At 35.6% G+C, this 8,725-nt stretch overlaps 1 long non-coding RNA gene across 1 annotated transcript; it reads right to left on the bottom strand.

Annotated features, from left to right (window-relative positions):
• Positions 1–357: 357 nt before the first annotated feature.
• LOC120350385 lies at positions 358–1,663 on the bottom strand. The gene is made up of 2 exons (XR_005570736.1): positions 1,476–1,663; positions 358–422 (listed from the first exon to the last, which is right to left on the bottom strand). It is a non-coding gene; the product is annotated as an uncharacterized LOC120350385 (long non-coding RNA).
• Positions 1,664–8,725: the final 7,062 nt, after the last annotated feature.

The raw sequence follows: 8,725 nt of genomic DNA on the forward strand, positions 1-8,725 counted from the left end.
TGACATAAGCATTATCAATGAACAGCCTATTGTAAGAGAGCAATCATTCATCTACACACTTGCGCTGTATAATCATTAGAAACATGAGCATGTGGAAGGAAATTAGAAACTGAGTCGGAAACTCTTCTACTTTGTCATTTTTTACTTTGCTCTTCTACTTTGGCAGTTTTCCTACAACTTTTTGAAATGTGGAAGAGAATCAATTGTAAAAATGTAAATATTGCTTCATTTCTAAATTATGAAACAAATAAATTTTGCCTGGGAATGGGAGAAAATTAGGATGAATTACCAGGAGTATCAATGATATTGATATTGTGATCTTTCCAAATAGTATAAGTTGCTGCCGATTGTATTGTGATTCCACGTTGGCGTTCCAATTCCATTGAATCCATTGTAGCTCCAACATTATCTTTACCTTTTACCTGTAATACACAGAATATAATTATCCAAAACATTAAGATGTTAATAGTAATAATACTTTCATTTTCCTTTTTTCCTTCGTCCTGGTACCCCCAGAACAAGAGAGTTTATTATAGAAAATATAACAGACAAAGATGAAAAATACACTTATAAAAAGGAATCTTACAAACAAAAAATAAAGAATAATAAACAAAGCAAGAATGACAAATAAGAGAATTCCTTTTCAGTAATCTTTTTGTTAACCTTTATTCCTTTCCTTTTGTTAATTAATAATAACAATATTTGGCCTCCACATCACCCCTTACAGCCAACTCGTTCCACCACATGGCTCCAAGTGACTAGTGAGTATATGCTTAGGCAATTTGCGTGCAATAGAACGGCACAAGTGGCCTTTATTTGTCATAAAAAATGTGTTTTGGAACTCCTAACTGTTGGATAGGCTCCTGCAAGGATCTTATTCTCCTTTTAAAAATTCTCGACACTTCAAAAAAATCGATTTGATTTGACAGTTTATTACAGACTGCAACGCATCTTTCTAACGGAGCAGTGCAACTTCTGCAACGGCATGAAATTGGTGGTGCTGTCTCAAGTTTCGCGCCGGTACACCGACACCAACTCTTCGGTCGCCAACTCCCATACGTCCATGAAGACAGTCATGCAAAAAATTTGCATCAAACTTCATTCTTCAGCATTCCAAAGATTCAATTTTCACCTCATTGCAAAACTGTTTATAAGTTGTAAGCTGTTTATAATGTTGTTTGAAATGATAAGTAAAATCTATAACTTAATACTTAATCCTAGAACCACTGTAATAAGGCAATTTACATGAAGAATACATCAACACAACTTGGATTCATATGGATCGTCTGTTAGTATGAATAATTTTTTTCAACTTTAGCACTAAACTAATTGGTGCGGTTTTCTACGTTGAAGTGTTCATAATCCATGTAGGCCCACGTTGAGCAGCTGGATTGCTTCCACGTTCATATGTTGATCAAGTCTCCTCAAACTAATTAATCATAATAATTTGATGACTAAAAATGTATTTTACTCACCTCATGCATTTCTGATATCCTTCCTGTGTAATAAAGGATACGTTCGGTGAGAGTTGTTTTACCGGAGTCAATATGGGCTGAGATTCCAATATTTCTTATATATTCTATCGGCTTATGTTCTGAAAATTTTTGGTGAGAAGAAAAACAACGACAAAATTCCTGAAAAATAGAAATCTATTATTGATCAATGTTTTTTAATGGATTTTCTGTTGAACTGTACTTGTCAATTATTCTACAAAGCCTACCAGGAAGATCAGTGTCTGCAATTCTGGCTACATGCCTGTGTGACAAGAACTGTTCATATCATGACATTTCCTCGAGTTTCTTGCGGTGTCCTGCAAGCCTCTACCCGATGTATTGATTAAATGATATTCCCATTATGTCGTAATGTATAGAACAGGATAGCATATGTTTTAAAATAATAAAATAAAGTAGAATTTCTCCTTCTCCCATCATGGCCAGTTGCCCAGGAGTTGAGGCTTGAACAAATGTGGTGAGTTATGTGTACTTGTTGATTATAATCAGAGCCCGAAAGTACACACTGTCGATTATTCGATTAGTCAATTATACAGGTGTTCAGTCAGCAAAACTGGAAGTCCTGCATGGAACCCCACAGGGATCAGTGCTTGGTCCTCTTTAATTTCTTATACCTAGAATCTAAAGGGAGATCATTATATTTTATATGCCGATGACACATCCCTGTTGGCAATGGAAAGAAATATTGATAAGTTACAGTTGGAGTGTGTTGGACTTCTGAGAATATATAGAGGCTGGTTCAGGGAAAGTATGCTTCAATAAATTGAATGAATACAAGACACATAGGCTAAGTTGTTATTTACATTGAGAAATGTAAGTTTTGAAAGAGCACGCTTAATGAAATTATTGGGATTCTAGATTGATCCCAAGCTAAATTGGAATGAGCATGTTTTTCTATCCAATCCGTTCTTGGGTATGATACTATAGCTTGGGGTGGAGCCTCCTCGTATGCCCTGGAACCAGTGGCAGTGGCACAACGAGCCATGAAATTGAACATGGTTAAAATTTAACTGGCTTTTGTGCAACCAGCACTAGCATTTGTCAAGACAAAAAACTTGTGTCAATGTCACGTTTTTATATTCTCCATCACTTGCCGGTATACGGCAAGTATATTTACCATCACTTTACTGTGACAATGTCACAAAAATTTTAATCAAATTTTGAAATAGTGATATTTTGATGATTTTGTCACAGACTATTGTTTAACGACAGTTTGTTAACTATTGTTTGTTAACGACAGTCAGTGAAATGAGGCTTTAGAATGTTCTAAAATTCTCCTACAGTCGAAGAGTCGAATACACGGGGCTAATAAATCCAGTGGGGAATAATGGGTTCGTTCTGGGAACAACAAAAAGCGGTAAATTATTCTAGTTCCAGCAGTAAATTGTCCTATAATGAATGAGGTCCATGTTATAATGGCAGTGGATAAAGATAGGAGAACAACGTTGCCGATCCTCACTATCTTGTCAATGCCTTCTATAGACGGTAGCTGATACAGTTTTATTAATGTAATAATGTAACAATTATATCTTATTAGGCAAGAAATTATATTTTTCAATAATTTAATAATGAATTTTTATAATTAAGATGAATTATTTTGTTGAGTAATATTGAATTCTACATTGTTAAAAGCCGATCTGGCAACAGAGCAAAGCGAGAAAGAGATAGCGCTATCCGCTTTGTTGAATGATAGACAAGGATAGCAAACACTGTCATTATAACGTATACCTATCTATGGTCACGTGATAGGCAGACTAATTATCATGTAACTGGTACAAAACTACTTGTTCCCATGGAACGCCACTTCAAGATCCTCGGTTCTAGCTTTTGGCGCATATTATTGAAATTAATTTCCTGCAAAGTGTGCTGCCTAAATAAATAATGGCTGCCGTAGTGTATTATCATAACAATTATTTAAAATAATAAAATTTCTTATAAAGTTATGTGAATACGGTATATTAGTGCATTACAATCAACAGTGTTTAAATTACTGTTTGGTAGATGAAAACATGATGTTTATGTCCACCTTAAACTGTTTACATTCAAATTAATTAATTTTTATTGTTATACAGTTTATTATTGATCCCATATCATATGCATAGCTGTCAAACGGTTAATACTTTCAATCTATTCCATCTGGTTTGAACATTTGATCTGAAAATCTAGACAAAAAATCTGGTGTGGCGCACTCACACAACTTTCCTTGCCGTTATGGAAATTGATCACCTGACGCTAATGTTCCCGCGCATCTCAAATCTATTATTCAAAGATTTGAGCCAGCTGGTGACAGGGCAATAAAGCTGAAGACACAAGAGGTGTGCTATCTCTTCATAGTGAATCATTTAATAGAATCAACAGTTGCCAACAGTTCGCAATAATTGGATGATTACATTTTCTCGAATTTCGAGCTTATTTTCAATTTTAGGTAAAAATGCTACTGAACATTAGTTGTAGAGATTCTCATGCTGAATCTTTTTCACTCGAAATTTTTTGTTTGAATTGTATCTGAAGCCTGATAATTGAGAATCTAAAATCAAACTTTGCATAGATGGGGCGGAGCTCCTGAAATTTTTACAGAGATGGGACTGGTGGCAGTTGATAGTGCTTATCGATGACTATTTCAGGTATAACTTTAATCAAAATCGTTGGAGCCGTTTTCGAGAAAATCGCGAAAAACCCTGTTTTGACAACATTTTCACCATTTTATCCGCCATCTTGAATTTGCATTTGATCGAAATTGTTCGTGTCGGATCCTTATATTGTAAGTGCCTTACGTTCCAAATTTCAAGTCATTCCGTTAATTGGGAGATGAGATATCGTGTACACAGACGCACATACACTCATACACACACACACATACAGACCAATACCCAAAAAACACTTTTTTGGACTCAGGGGACCTTGAAACGTATAGAAATTTAGAAATTGGGGTACCTTAATTTTTTCGGAAAGCAATACTTTCCTTACCTATGGTAATAGGGCAAGGAAAGTAAAAAGAAGATGGCTTGATTGGCCCGCACATGCGCAAAGACTTTCTTGCCTTGTTGCAAATATTTCCTTTTATAAAAACCTTTATACATACTTCTCTCATTAGTCATGACCCAAAGCTCTGGATTGACTGTATCTGGAAGTGGACCTGACTTGGTCCTTGTCATATTATTAATATATATATATAATCTATGTCAGACCACTTATTAACGTTTGTTCACTTAGTCAATATATAAAAATACTTGGAAAATTATATTTTGCACGTTTTTCAAGATGTCCCATAAAAAGCATCACAGTTTCAAATTGTGTTTTGTTGGCCTCAAAATATTCTTGAACAGCGTAGAATGATGACTCCACTAACTACATCTTAATTTGACTCCTGAAGCACCCGATGTCCTGGCTCTCACTCCTTCAGGTAGAGCGTTATACATTCTCTGGTCTAGCACCGAAAAACAATCCTTCTTCTTGCTCAGCCTGCAGAATTAAATATCTAATTTCACTCTTTCTCTACTGTTATAGGAGTGTTATCAGCTCTTCTTGCCAGCAAATGATGGTTTTCTCTAGCATGCAACAGGGAGAGCAAGCTAATTAGTAGGGAAAGTTATTCTTCTGTGTGTGTTTACTCACAAAGATAGTAAAAAAGATTTATAAAACAGAACAAGTTTAAAAAACAAAAACAGTCAAGACTGTGAAACAATTTTGAGGTTAGGATGATGTAGTCTCAGCTTGACTTTGGACTTTACAACCGAAGACGGCCGTGTACGGACATATGATCCTGTTGCAATGGACGAGCATCTATGTTGGGGGATCGTTTGGACGAGTTCGGTAGTTTTCGACCGATGCTAGTTCGGACGAAACCGGTTTCAGTGGACGGCACCCCCACCGGCTAAAATGCACGTCCAGTGCCAACATACCTGTCATCAAATTTTTTGTTGGGATCGATTTAGTATGTTATTTTGAGCAAAAATCACAAAAATTAAACGGCGCTCACTATTGTTTTTAAAATAAACTAAGTTCAAAGTAGCAGAACTTTACATGCATTTAACCTATAAGTAGCTAAGGTTAGGAAAAGCTGTAGGTTAGGAAAAGCTTTATGTTAGGAAAGCTTAGATTAGGAAAAGCTTTGGGTTAGAAAAACTCAGATTAGGAATATCATAATTTTGATGATTTCAATAATCAAAATGGCTGCTACTCTAAAATGCTACCTACCTAAATGCTAGGTTAAATGCATGTAAAATTGTGCTACTTTGAACTTAGTTTATTTAAAAAACAATAGTGAGCGCCGTTTAATTTTTGTGATTTTGTGCTCAAAATAACATACTAAATCGATCCCAACCAAAAATTTGATAATAGGTATGTTGGCACTGGACGTGCACTTACACCCGGCCCACCTAAGTCGTCTGAAAAGAAATATCACCCTGGAGAGTTTCAAGCACACATTGTGACTACTCCAGCCAAGTCTAGTATCTAGATTAGTAGTAGACTAGTACCTACTTACCTATTATTTTGAAAAATTCCATAGTTCAGGCATAAGCGATTCATAAAAATATGAATTACAGGAGAGATATATTCAACTTGAAAAAATCTTACCTTTTTTGATTCTGATTTTAGAAAATGATTTCCTTTGCAGGGCATGTCTTAGACCATTTAATTGCAACATTTTGTGCTTGAAATAAATCTGTACCTACTTATGATGAAAAGTTTAGAAAATTTTAAGCGATACAAGATATTTATTTATTCCTTGACTCAACACACAGCTAAGCCAACGGTAAAAATGTTGAATCTGGATCAATATTCTGAAGACTCAATTTAAATTTTAAAGCGGTTTTATCTTACTTTACAGAATGCATTCAGATCGGATACACATTTTTGTACATAACCTAAAACGCTAATATTTCACCGTCGCATCGGCCTCCGCCATGAGTTTAGGGCCCTTTTACACGAGAGGCTATGGCTAAAGATCCAAACACGAACAGCCATCACTCTTTAAGAGGCGTTTACATTAGTCAAGTTTACTTCCTCTTCAAGGGGCCGCGGAATTGGGAATATCTGGAACTCAAAATATCAATGTTAAAACGGTGTACACACGTACGTTTGCCTCGGGTGAGCATACGTGTATGGGCTTGCATTCGCACGTGTGGACACTGTTCGCTGAGGCATGTGGGCGAACCGGAACCCTGTCGGTATTTTGGCGTGCTCAAAGGCGCCTCGGGCGAGCATTGAATGTACGTGTGGACGCGATTTTGCCATACGGGTGAGGCAAAACGTAAACATTGAAGGCGTCATAACCTAACCTAATTCCAATGAATTAGGTTAATGAATGACAAATCGAATTGTGATCCAATAACTTGTAGGTTAATTGTAGGATATGTGGATTGTCAAATATTTAAATAGAAACATGCATGGAGTATATAATTCGTATCATGATTAACAAATTTAGAACTGCATAATAAGAGTGAAAAAAGCTTCTCTACAGGGTTCCTACAAGAAAGTATAGCTCAAATATTATTTTACTGTGGCTATCGAATCATCTTGTGTTTGTTTCATGTTATCAATCAAAGTTGTTAATTAAAATTGTAATCTTCAATATGATATTATACGTTTTAGATAGCTAGGCTATCTATAGAGAGATTTATACAAACTTTGAACTAGTATTCCCTTGAAGGTAGATCTTGAAGCTAATCTTTTGTCATGTGTATGAGCATAGTTAGTTTAAAATGGGCAGCAATTTAGTATTTGATTCAATTTATGGCTAATTTCCTTAAAGAAGACTGTCAATTTTGTGAGACAGTGTTAAGTGCTTTGATTAGGTCATCAAAACTTCTGGAATTATTGTAGAATTTTTCTTTTTTTGAGATTCTGAATAGATATTGGAAACCAACAAATGAATCGCCTAATGCCAAGAATCTCAAAGTTAGAGCCAATCGTTCTTGTGGAGTTATTGCTCCCCTCATGATGATATCATTTTTTGTTTAGATAACTAGTTGAATTAGATTCAGTATATTAACAACATAATGTTTTGACAACCTAAGAAAGATTGAATTGTCAATATTATGTCATGTAGCAATTTATTTCCTTACTTCAACCTACAATCGTTCAACCCACCATCATCGTTTGTCAAGTTTTATTTTTGATTTTATTATATAAGTCATTGAAATAAAATGATACTGCTGCAATTTGTGATAACTATCTTCAATGATGGAATGACGCCATTGTTGTCATGTTGTGGAAAATCTACATTGACCATGTCTTCGTGTCGTCTGCAAATCAGTTAGCTTTTTGAATGCTGAGGCATACGTGGATCGCGTCCACAAGGACGTACAGTGAATGTTGAGGCATATGTACATACGATTGTTCGCGCGAATCAGTACGGACGTGTGTACAAGGCTTAAATGTCCTATGCTTGAAAACTGTTGGTGGGTGGAACTCCGAATATTTGTCAGACAGCGGAATTGGAAATATCCGGAACTCGAAATATGTTGCTAGGCGGAATTGGGAGTATCTGGAACTCAAATTACTTGTTTGGCAGATGGCGGAATTGGAAATATCTGGAACTCAAAATATCGCTGCCAAAGTGGGAATACTTGTAATGTGTTTGTCATTGAGAAATGGTTCAAGTCTGACTTATTTTCTAGAATGATATAGACTTTTGGACCTGGTTTGTCGTTCTTTTTCAATTATAGACTATTCATATGATTTGCGATTGTACCAAAAAAAAGTAGAAGTAATTTAATATTTTCCAGATAATATAATATTTTATAATAAAATAATAATACGTACATATCTATTATTTTTTAGAAAATTTAATATGTCTTCAATATAATAGCATCAAGTTTATAGGTTATGTTATGCATAGTAATAATAATAATAATAATAATTGAGGTAAGTGTAACATACATTTGCATTTTGCAACAGAAACAGCTTCTTATAAACGGTGTACACACGTACGTTTGCCTCGGGTGAGCATACGTGTATGGGCTTGCATTCGCACGTGTGGACACTGTTCGCTGAGGCATGTGGGCGAACCGGAACCCTGTCGGTATTTTGGCGTGCTCAAAGGCGCCTCGGGCGAGCATTGAATGTACGTGTGGACGCGATTTTGCCATACGGGTGAGGCAAAACGTAAACATTGAAGGCGTCATAACCTAATTCCAATGGAATTAGGTTAATGAATGACAAATCAAATTGTGATCCAATAACTTGTAGGTTAATTGTAGGATTTTTGT

The sequence above is a fragment of the Nilaparvata lugens genome, chromosome 3, assembly GCF_014356525.2.
Source record: "Nilaparvata lugens isolate BPH chromosome 3, ASM1435652v1, whole genome shotgun sequence".
NCBI classification, from domain to species: Eukaryota; Metazoa; Arthropoda; class Insecta; order Hemiptera; family Delphacidae; genus Nilaparvata; species Nilaparvata lugens.